The 12,443-nt window shown below is 38.1% G+C and overlaps 1 protein-coding gene across 1 annotated transcript in view; it reads right to left on the bottom strand.

Annotated features, from left to right (window-relative positions):
• The window catches only part of LOC149805668 (interferon-induced protein 44-like), a 52,251-nt gene extending 40,626 nt beyond the window's left edge, over positions 1 to 11,625 (bottom strand). Inside the window, exon 1 of the mRNA XM_089950320.1 lies at positions 11,522 to 11,625. The gene's annotated coding sequence lies outside the window, so the exon portion shown is untranslated. The remainder of the gene's footprint in view (positions 1 to 11,521) is intronic.
• Positions 11,626 to 12,443: the final 818 nt, after the last annotated feature.

Below are 12,443 nucleotides of genomic sequence, written 5' to 3'. Positions count from 1 at the left end.
GAAAATAAGTATAGCCAATGAAATGGCTTACAACGGGTGATGCATTGTTTTGTTCTAGGACTGTGTGGCATAATAATCCCTATGTTCTTGCGTTGTTACCATTACAGTGCAGACAGACTGAAATGTGAACTTACAAGCCCTCTTTGTGTGTGTTGTACCATTTCCTCTTACCACATCAAAATACTGAGCGTCACAGTATTGGTTCGCGTTTTCAAACTGACCATTTTTTTTATATCTCACTTAAACATTTCGACATAAACACTCACACTCACATCGGTAGAGTCAGAACAGACGTGTTACAGTATTGAGGGGAATGTTATCTTTTCGTTTTCAAACTAATAAATTTGGGGCTTGTATGAAGTAAAGAACCGAAAGTACAGTGAAACTCAAGGATGATGACCCAATCTGTCTGTCTATTGATGCGTGTATTTACTTAAGAAGAAATATGACCTCTAAAACACAAAGAGATACGGCAAGCATGATTAGATCAAACACAACGATGTTTTCCTTCACGCCCGTGTAATTTAGAGTTTCAATCGTCTTTGAAGACAAACTTGGTCTCCTTTTGTAGGGCTTGAAATAATAAAAGAAACTGAAAAATCTTAAGCACTTTGCTATAGATAATTTCATCAACAGACTAAACAACATAAATACCGTTACAACAATAGAAAGCCTTAAATCTTCTATCAAAAAGAAATGCATGAAAAAAATTAAAGATTAACGATAACTAACCAATGAAACCGAATTTAACAAAGGCAATGACATGTGAAGAAATGCCTCTCACTTTGGAAAGGTAGGCGAATGTACTCTGTCATGCACCATCAACTTGAAAAAAATTATAAACAGAGAGAAACCTGAATTCAAAATTCAGTTGTTTCTTTTTCTTCAAAATTGTTTCGTTTCTTTTTTCTTTTTTTTGGAACAAATCTAAGCACTAATATAGAGTGGAAAAGGGAAAATGCACATACAAGCTTTGATATTTCTGAAAAAATGAGGGGATATTCCTAACGTTCATAACCACCTATATATGCTTGGACTTGTCTGTGACTTATCCACAAAACAAGATGTACATATTTCTGGTCAAGCTGCAAGTGTGTGCGTGCTTTTGAAAATGGTAAAAATGGGATATACAATTTTCTCGTGACACTTATAAAGTGAAGAGTCTGTGCAAGTGTCAAAAGCCAAAGTCATATAAGTTTTGTATTTTGTACGGCTTGTAAAGATTTCCACTTTAGAAAATGTGAAGTATCACAAGTTATTATCACAAACAGAAGTGGAACATAGGGGCTTGCAAGAAAGAAAATAACCCAGACAGTTGGTGTCATCAAGAGTGCTAGAGACGGTACCCGAACTTGCTTGCTTGCTTACTTGAATTAAAGTGATTTTCGCTCTAATGGAGCATGTATCACTGGTTTAATAACGCACCGCGTGATTTTTAATTACTCCTGGGGAAGGAAAGAGAGCCTCATCCCCCCAGGCTTTTATGTACTCACAGACTACTTTTAAATTTAGCCAATCAGGTGTAGGACTAACTAGTCCTTAACAACCTGACTGAAAGGCTTTAAACATGAGTGGGAATTGTCTCACCACACACTCATTTTTCTGTCCGAGCGTGGTAAAGGAGGAAAAAGGTGCTCAGCAAGACAGCCATGGATGTTAAGTACTCACCAAAACGCTAGCCCGTACTTATTTCAAATCAAGTCGTGTCACCAAAAAAGACGACGTGTACGACATCAAAGGCATTGTCAAACGCAGAATACCTCAGTGCTAACTGGCTAGGTCTGCATTTCTTGCTCCCGCTGCTGTTGCGTATATTTCTTCCCTCCACACCGAGTTCTGGGCCTAATTCTTTAAATTTCGTTGTACCCGAACTTACATTATCCATATTATCACCAACAAAAAAAAAACAAAAAAAAAAAAACGCACAGACCTAAAAGAAACACTCACTCACTTTTTACAGAACATTACTATTTTTAAAATTTTGATAAGCGACGGAAACGAACAACTTAGAGTCACACTTTCTAATCAAGATAAAGAAATCATGTGCTGATAGACTCACTTCTGTATTTTTTCTTCTAACTGACTAACATATCATAGGCAATGGAATGTTATTTCTTTTCGAGAGTATGGGGTAGCCCTAAAAATTTTTTGGGGAACTTGAAGCTATGGCTATGGCGATCGCTTCAAGTTCCCCAAAAAAATAGTAATGTTCTGTAAAAAGTGAGTGAGTGTTTCTTTTAGGTCTGTGCGTTTTTTTTTTTTTTGTTTTTTTTTTGTTGGTGATAATATGGATAATGTAAGTTCGGGTACAACGAAATTTAAAGAATTAGGCCCAGAACTCGGTGTGGAGGGAAGAAATATACGCAACAGCAGCGGGAGCAAGAAATGCAGACCTAGCCAGTTAGCACTGAGGTATTCTGCGTTTGACAATGCCTTTGATGTCGTACACGTCGTCTTTTTTGGTGACACGACTTGATTTGAAATAAGTACGGGCTAGCGTTTTGGTGAGTACTTAACATCCATGGCTGTCTTGCTGAGCACCTTTTTCCTCCTTTACCACGCTCGGACAGAAAAATGAGTGTGTGGTGAGACAATTCCCACTCATGTTTAAAGCCTTTCAGTCAGGTTGTTAAGGACTAGTTAGTCCTACACCTGATTGGCTAAATTTAAAAGTAGTCTGTGAGTACATAAAAGCCTGGGGGGATGAGGCTCTCTTTCCTTCCCCAGGAGTAATTAAAAATCACGCGGTGCGTTATTAAACCAGTGATACATGCTCCATTAGAGCGAAAATCACTTTAATTCAAGTAAGCAAGCAAGCAAGTTCGGGTACCGTCTCTAGCACTCTTGATGACACCAACTGTCTGGGTTATTTTCTTTCTTGCAAGCCCCTATGTTCCACTTCTGTTTGTGATAATAACTTGTGATACTTCACATTTTCTAAAGTGGAAATCTTTACAAGCCGTACAAAATACAAAACTTATATGACTTTGGCTTTTGACACTTGCACAGACTCTTCACTTTATAAGTGTCACGAGAAAATTGTATATCCCATTTTTACCATTTTCAAAAGCACGCACACACTTGCAGCTTGACCAGAAATATGTACATCTTGTTTTGTGGATAAGTCACAGACAAGTCCAAGCATATATAGGTGGTTATGAACGTTAGGAATATCCCCTCATTTTTTCAGAAATATCAAAGCTTGTATGTGCATTTTCCCTTTTCCACTCTATATTAGTGCTTAGATTTGTTCCAAAAAAAAGAAAAAAGAAACGAAACAATTTTGAAGAAAAAGAAACAACTGAATTTTGAATTCAGGTTTCTCTCTGTTTATAATTTTTTTCAAGTTGATGGTGCATGACAGAGTACATTCGCCTACCTTTCCAAAGTGAGAGGCATTTCTTCACATGTCATTGCCTTTGTTAAATTCGGTTTCATTGGTTAGTTATCGTTAATCTTTAATTTTTTTCATGCATTTCTTTTTGATAGAAGATTTAAGGCTTTCTATTGTTGTAACGGTATTTATGTTGTTTAGTCTGTTGATGAAATTATCTATAGCAAAGTGCTTAAGATTTTTCAGTTTCTTTTATTATTTCAAGCCCTACAAAAGGAGACCAAGTTTGTCTTCAAAGACGATTGAAACTCTAAATTACACGGGCGTGAAGGAAAACATCGTTGTGTTTGATCTAATCATGCTTGCCGTATCTCTTTGTGTTTTAGAGGTCATATTTCTTCTTAAGTAAATACACGCATCAATAGACAGACAGATTGGGTCATCATCCTTGAGTTTCACTGTACTTTCGGTTCTTTACTTCATACAAGCCCCAAATTTATTAGTTTGAAAACGAAAAGATAACATTCCCCTCAATACTGTAACACGTCTGTTCTGACTCTACCGATGTGAGTGTGAGTGTTTATGTCGAAATGTTTAAGTGAGATATAAAAAAAATGGTCAGTTTGAAAACGCGAACCAATACTGTGACGCTCAGTATTTTGATGTGGTAAGAGGAAATGGTACAACACACACAAAGAGGGCTTGTAAGTTCACATTTCAGTCTGTCTGCACTGTAATGGTAACAACGCAAGAACATAGGGATTATTATGCCACACAGTCCTAGAACAAAACAATGCATCACCCGTTGTAAGCCATTTCATTGGCTATACTTATTTTCTTACCGCGTTCGCTTCGAATTGACTTGAGTAGCTATTCAGACAGTGACGAGAATGGCCATGCTTTACTGGGTCTATCCTATAGGCGATTTATATAAAAAAAAATATTTTTAAAAATTAAACTAATGCACGAACATTCGTACCATGGGCGATCCCATGGAAATTGTGTCCGTCTTATTGCAAAATACATCAACATTTAATTTAACCGTGCAGATCGCTAGAACAAACCTCTGATAATATACATTTTGAAAAGTGTTGTGTGACACGGATTGCCATTGTCGCTTGGTGTCTGCTTTCTTGTTCGAAAAGAGATCGTTTCGTCTTGACTATAAAAATTTAATTTGACTAAGTTTTACGCACTACTTGAACTCATACATTTACGTTGTAGGTGTAAGCCGTCTTTCTCAGTTTTCTGGAAGTTCCTTTTTGCGTTTCTCAGATATGATACTATTTCTTATGGACCGAACGAAATTTCTTTTGGCGTGAATCAGGACTCGTGGTTTTGTGGCATAATTGGAGAGCATTGATTAAAGCTCAGTTATGTCGTCTTCGAAATCGCTGACACGGATTTGAACTAACACTTTAGGTTTTGTGTGAGGCGATACGGTACATCATTGCTTTTTACTTCCTCAATGAAATCGTTTCATCTTATTGCAAAATTACATTTGACTAGGTTTCATACGCAGCAGGTCCCTGTATATAAGGAGAGTGTCTTAGCGTCAGAGTATTCATTCCGCTCTCAAACGATCAAGAAGATGGAAGAGTCAGCACAGATCGACCTGCTGGTCAAATATTTGCTAAAAGTCATACGAAAGCATAATTCACATGCGAAAGTGGCAACAAAACTTACTCTTTTGATCGTTGATTTCATGAGAGTCATACGAAAGTGTGTAAGTGCTAATGAAGTTTGCTATGTCTGCAAAGGTAAATGGGTATTTGTCTCCAGAATACCTGCTTCGTCTAAGAAAGAGAGACAAAAGTCAAGATACCTAATATCGTTGTCAGGAGAAAGGACACTGGAATTCAGAGTGCCCTACGAGAAAAGAGAAGAAACAAAAACAAGACGAAACAGAGAAGAGGGATTCAGAAGAAGAAGAAATTGAAGATGATGAAGAACTTGTGCCAGTAAAGACATGGAAATGGAAAAATTGACAATGTGAGCCGATGCGTTGGCCCTGATGTGAAATTTCATACTACCTTCTAAAAGAGAATAGACCAGAAAGAACACGTACGTGTCTCTTGGTCTTGACATTGTATAATAAGGATGGCGTGTTTTGTTTTCTACTCACACTTTATGAAATTGTGCCCTTTCACCTATCTCTATCCCTCTGGATCATGTTTTAGTTAGAATTGAAATGGAAGGATGTTTTCCTTCACGCACGCTCTTTAGGCATGCAAGTCGGTAAACAATAGTCAGTCTATTCCTCCATTATTTTGTGTCTTGATGTTTCCTAAATCACACACTGATGCCATAAAATAACGGGTTAAATGGGTTTTGTAGTGTTGGGAGTGGGGGGTGGGGTGGGGTGGGGTGTAGGTGTTTGGCAGAGTTGGTCATTGCAGGTGAGGGCTTAGGTGCTTTCAAAAAACTTTTACTTCTTCACTCTGTGTTGATAGTATATTTGGGGTTTGTATGCGTTCGCGTACGTTTGTGTGGATAGTTTATTTGGGGTTTGTATCATCTCCCTTCTGTGTTGATAGTATATTTGGGGTTTGTATGCGTTCGCGTACGTTTGTGTGGATAGTTTATTTGGGGTTTGTATCATCTCCCTTCTGTGTTGATAGTATATTTGGGGTTTGTATGCGTTCGCGTACGTTTGTGTGGATAGTTTATTTGGGGTTTGTATCATCTCCCTTCTGTGTTGATAGTATATTTGGGGTTTGTTTTTTCCTCTTCCCTCTGTATGTGTGTGTATGTGTGTATGTGTGTGCGTGTGTGTGTGTGTCTGCGCGCGTACGTTGTGTGGGTGTGTGTATTGGTCTCTGTTTGTCCGTATAAAACTCACTTTATCCCTATCAGATACACTCTACCTACCTACCTGCAGTAGCGTGCATTCAGGTCAGCCACTTGCAACACTGTTGATATTTATCCCTAGTGTTCAGTACAGTGACGTCACTGACGCTGGAAATTTCGAGACTATAAATATCGACTTGGGGATTTCCACATTTTGTAGCTATACATATATACTAGAATTCATAAACAGGAACGTCACTCAAGCTGAGGCTATAAAAAGATAGTGGGATTTTCCAAAGGAAAAAACCCACAAGTTGGAGCAATAAATAGATAGTGGGATTTCATAGGAATTTCAGCTGATTATAGATACATAGGTATTTATCGACGATCGTCACAGAAGTTGATATTGTAAGTAGTTACTAATTTTATCTATTTTATAGTGTGTGTGTTTATGTGTGTGTGTGAGTATGTCTGCGCGCGTACGTTGTGTGTTTCTGTGTGTGTGTGTGTGTGAGAGTATGTGTGTGTGTGTGAGTATGTCGGCGCGCGTACGTTGTGTGTGTGTGTGTGTGTGTTTGTGTGTGTGTGTGTGTGTGTGTGTGTGTACGTTGTGTGTGTCTATTGGTCTCTGTTTGTCCGTATAAAACTCACTTTATCCCTATCAGATATACTCTACCTACCTACCTGCAGTAGCGCGTATTCAGGTCAGCCACTTGCAACACTGTTGATATTTTATCCCTAGTGTTCAGTACAGTGACGTCACTGACGCTGGAAATTTCGAGACTATAAATATCGACTTGGGGATTTCCACATTTTGTAGCTATACATATATACTAGAATTCATAAACAGGAACGTCACTCAAGCTGAGGCTATAAAAAGATAGTGGGATTTTCCACAGGAAAAACCCACAAGTTGGAGCTATAAATAGATAGTGGGATTTCATAGGAATTTCAGCTGATTATAGATACATAGGTATTTATCGACGATCGTCACAGAAGTTGATATTGTAAGTAGTTACTAATTTTATCTATTTAATAGTGTGTGTGTTTCTGTGTGTGTGTGTGTGTGAGTATGTCTGCGCGCGTACGTTGTGTGTTTCTGTGTGTGTGTGTGTGTGTGTGTGAGAGAGTATGTGTGTGTGTGAGTATGTCGGCGCGCGTACGTTGTGTGTGTGTGTGTGTGTGTTTGTGTGTGTGTTTGTGTGTGTGTGTGTGTGTGTGTCTGCGCGCGTACGTTGTGTGGGTGTGTGTATTGGTCTCTGTTTGTCCGTATAAAACTCACTTTATCCCTATCAGATACACTCTACCTACCTACCTGCAGTAGCGTGCATTCAGGTCAGCCACTTGCAACACTGTTGATATTTATCCCTAGTGTTCAGTACAGTGACGTCACTGACGCTGGAAATTTCGAGACTATAAATATCGACTTGGGGATTTCCACATTTTGTAGCTATACATATATACTAGAATTCATAAACAGGAACGTCACTCAAGCTGAGGCTATAAAAAGATAGTGGGATTTTCCAAAGGAAAAACCCACAAGTTGGAGCTATAAATAGATAGTGGGATTTCATAGGAATTTCAGCTGATTATAGATACATAGGTATTTATCGACGATCGTCACAGAAGTTGATATTGTAAGTAGTTACTAATTTTATCTATTTTATAGTGTGTGTGTTTATGTGTGTGTGTGAGTATGTCTGCGCGCGTACGTTGTGTGTTTCTGTGTGTGTGTGTGTGTGAGAGTATGTGTGTGTGTGTGAGTATGTCGGCGCGCGTACGTTGTGTGTGTGTGTGTGTTTGTGTGTGTGTGTGTGTGTGTGTACGTTGTGTGTGTCTATTGGTCTCTGTTTGTCCGTATAAAACTCACTTTATCCCTATCAGATATACTCTACCTACCTACCTGCAGTAGCGCGTATTCAGGTCAGCCACTTGCAACACTGTTGATATTTTATCCCTAGTGTTCAGTACAGTGACGTCACTGACGCTGGAAATTTCGAGACTATAAATATCGACTTGGGGATTTCCACATTTTGTAGCTATACATATATACTAGAATTCATAAACAGGAACGTCACTCAAGCTGAGGCTATAAAAAGATAGTGGGATTTTCCAAAGGAAAAACCCACAAGTTGGAGCTATAAATAGATAGTGGGATTTCATAGGAATTTCAGCTGATTATAGATACATAGGTATTTATCGACGATCGTCACAGAAGTTGATATTGTAAGTAGTTACTAATTTTATCTATTTAATAGTGTGTGTGTTTCTGTGTGTGTGTGTGTGTGAGTATGTCTGCGCGCGTACGTTGTGTGTTTCTGTGTGTGTGTGTGTGTGTGTGTGTGAGAGAGTATGTGTGTGTGTGAGTATGTCGGCGCGCGTACGTTGTGTGTGTGTGTGTGTGTGTTTGTGTGTGTGTTTGTGTGTGTGTGTGTGTGTGTCTGCGCGCGTACGTTGTGTGTGTCTATTGGTCTCTGTTTGTCCGTATGAAACTCACTTTATCCCTATCAGATACACTCTACCTACTTACCTACAGTAGCGCGTATTCAGGTCAGCCACTTGCAACACTGTTGATATTTTATCCCTAGTGTTCAGTACAGTGACGTCACTGACGCTGGAAATTTCGAGACTATAAATATCGACTTGGGGATTTCCACATTTTGTAGCTATACATATATACTAGAATTCATAAACAGGAACGTCACTCAAGCTGAGGCTATAAAAAGATAGTGGGATTTTCCAAAGGAAAAAACCCACAAGTTGGAGCAATAAATAGATAGTGGGATTTCATAGGAATTTCAGCTGATTATAGATACATAGGTATTTATCGACGATCGTCACAGAAGTTGATATTGTAAGTAGTTACTAATTTTATCTATTTTATAGTGTGTGTGTTTATGTGTGTGTGTGAGTATGTCTGCGCGCGTACGTTGTGTGTTTCTGTGTGTGTGTGTGTGTGTGTGAGAGAGTATGTGTGTGTGTGAGTATGTCGGCGCGCGTACGTTGTGTGTGTGTGTGTGTGTGTTTGTGTGTGTGTTTGTGTGTGTGTGTGTGTGTGTGTCTGCGCGCGTACGTTGTGTGGGTGTGTGTATTGGTCTCTGTTTGTCCGTATAAAACTCACTTTATCCCTATCAGATACACTCTACCTACCTACCTGCAGTAGCGTGCATTCAGGTCAGCCACTTGCAACACTGTTGATATTTATCCCTAGTGTTCAGTACAGTGACGTCACTGACGCTGGAAATTTCGAGACTATAAATATCGACTTGGGGATTTCCACATTTTGTAGCTATACATATATACTAGAATTCATAAACAGGAACGTCACTCAAGCTGAGGCTATAAAAAGATAGTGGGATTTTCCAAAGGAAAAACCCACAAGTTGGAGCTATAAATAGATAGTGGGATTTCATAGGAATTTCAGCTGATTATAGATACATAGGTATTTATCGACGATCGTCACAAAATGGAACGAAAAAATTGAAAAAGAAGAAGAAAATGAGAAGAGGAAGAAAGAAGAGGAGGAGAAGAAAAAAAGAAAGGGAAGAAGAGTGTAGGAGATAAAATAAGAACTTGGTGGAGAAAAAGAAGAAATTAGAAGAAGAAAACCCAAAGGCCCTTTTCAGGGCCAGCCATATTTCTCGAAAAGAGATAGTCTTTGAATTGCCTACCCCTTTTTTTAAAAATTTTTAAAAAAAAAATCCCATGTTAAATTCCCCTTGTCCGTAGATTGTCCCACGATTTATTCCCATGTTAAATTCCCCTTGTCCGTAGATTGTCCCACGATTTTTCGCCATGTTAAATTTCCATTGTCCGTAGATTGTCCCAAGGGGTTCTGTAATGCTAATTCCCATTGTCCGTAGGGTATCCCTATTCACTACTCTTGGTACTCCACACACGGCACCTAAATATCTTTGATTCAGCAAACACAAGTAAAGCAGAGATCCAAATGTTCAAGATACATGAGTATTTATTTTATAAAATGGGAATTAAAATCAAAGGTTTTGTTACAAAGAGGATTGCTTTAGAAGTGTTATTTAGCTTTGTTTAGATTAAGCATATACTAAGAGACCATATTCCAACACTTTATGTAAACTTTTTTTTAAAGTTTTTTTTTTTTTTACAATACTGGTGAAATACATTGCTGTTATAAGACATGCAAGTTATTTATTGATCTGTTTTAACTCCGTTTTATGCTTACTGTCGACGAGGTCAGATTTTCAATACATTAATGGCTTTTATCAGCGCTGAAGTGTGTAAATATAGCCTTACTTTTTTTCCTCATGCAGAGGTACAGCGTATACAGCTAGTACAATGCGTCAATGAAAGTTTTAAAATGGCCTGTGAATGTACCGTTTGCTATTTCAGTGAACGAGCTAGTGCCACTGGCCGCCTATGTTTAACTGAAACATGTTAAATAATGCAAGCGTAAAGGGTACTCTCTTTAATAACATGTTACATCAGAACCTATAGCATCCAAAAAAGTTCGCCATGACGGCCGCAAGTAACAAATTCATGAAAAGTCTTTAATAACAAGCAATGTCTTCCAGGTTATATATCTATCAAAATATACAACATTATTCGCCCCCCACCCCCTTCCCCGCCAGTCATTGAAAATGCGAACAACTTAACAGAAGTTCTTATATAGCATTAAAATATAAATGTGTGGTTAATTTGAAAGAAATTTCATGTTTATATTAATGTTTGTGCGACTTACCTAGACGAAGTTCAAGATAAAATGATAAAAAAATCCCACCGACAACAAACCTATTGAACAATACAAGGTCTAATTTTAGAGCATAGTTAAGCTGGAAACTCCACTAAAGCATGAGTACCAATACAAGCATCTAATGTATCGAAACTAGTTTACAGGTATAGACTTTTTATAAATATTCCTCGTGTCCGATTTCCATCAAATGTAGTTTGTACAGTAAGTTGACATGGCATATACAAATTTTAATTTTTACATCAAATGACACTTCAAACTCACCCACCCGCAGAATAGGGATTTTCGCTGGGGAACAGTCACGGAGCTATACTGTTGTAAATCATATTATTTTAAAATTATACTCCTTCCCCAATGCAGTTATAAGATTATTATAACATTTCAAGAGACTTAGTTTTGCATAAGTAATATTCTCTTTATATTTTAGTCCGTAAACGCAGCAACCCTAAGAATAAAATAAACGCCCCTTCCCCAACGAATATTGGACACTCTCCTAAAACGATATTATTGAATTCTGAATTGTTTTTCTATCATCAAAAACTATTTTAATGTAACCTAAATAGATAGCAATAATTTACCACTATTTGTCCAAATTTAGTATTATCTACCCAGCTCGTGACTTTCTGTTTAAATAAATGGTTTTAAATTAATCCAGTAAATTCAGCACTTACTTGGTGTTCTCGAGCACTTATTCGGTGTAGTTGAAGTTACACAAAACCCAGTCATTCGAACACTCTCGTCTCTTTCCGATGTGACTCAAATAACTCCAAGTCTCTGAAAGAGACTCGGATAGAATAGTAGCGATACTTTCCAAAATCGGTATTTTTTGTTAAAAACAAATATCTGTCTATGTGTGCAAGGAACATATTGTTATAAAATGGTAGGTGTTGAAAATGACACTTTACGACTCTTCAACAATAAGTTCATTAGCTCCTAATAATTAAATTTATTCCTGCAACTTTGAACTAAAACAAATTAAGTGATAATTCAGTTTGAAATGATTGTTCACGTTGCATGCCTTTTAATCACTGTGACATCAATGACGTTGGTATGACATAATGAGAACAATCGGTTTGAGAGCAGTTTAAAATGGCCTTTATTCGTATCTGAGATTCTTTGCCAGCATGCGACGGAAAGGTCAGATGACGCCACTAAAACACTTGTGTGTTCATTAGTACTTTCAAGACTGGACTATTGTAGCTCAGTTCTGTCTGGTTCATCTCAATATCTACTCCAGAAACTTCAAAAAGTTCAAAACACAGCTGATCGGATCATACAGTACCACGATCAGAGCATACCTCCCCGCTGTTCTGTACCCTACACTGACTATCCATTCGATCCGGAATCAAACACAAAATTTGTTCTCTGTGCCACATTTCACTGACGGACTCCAGTTAAACATACCTATCCGACCTCACCCTTGTGTATATACCGGCAAGATACTTACGCTCCTCTTCTGACAATCTTATATTCCCACTATGAAAACGAAGTTATATGGACAACGTTCTTTTGCATACCAGGGCCCAGCAACGTGGATTGAATTGTCCACTGAACTTAGACACAAAGACACAGTGAACCCATTCAAGAGTGCTC

The sequence above is a fragment of the Sinohyriopsis cumingii genome, chromosome 2 (assembly GCF_028554795.1).
Source record: "Sinohyriopsis cumingii isolate HCF-2022 chromosome 2, ASM2855479v2, whole genome shotgun sequence".
NCBI lineage: Eukaryota > Metazoa > Mollusca > Bivalvia > Unionida > Unionidae > Sinohyriopsis > Sinohyriopsis cumingii.
Note: the sequence above shows the minus strand (reverse complement) of the source record. Positions and strands in the feature narration are given on the sequence as shown.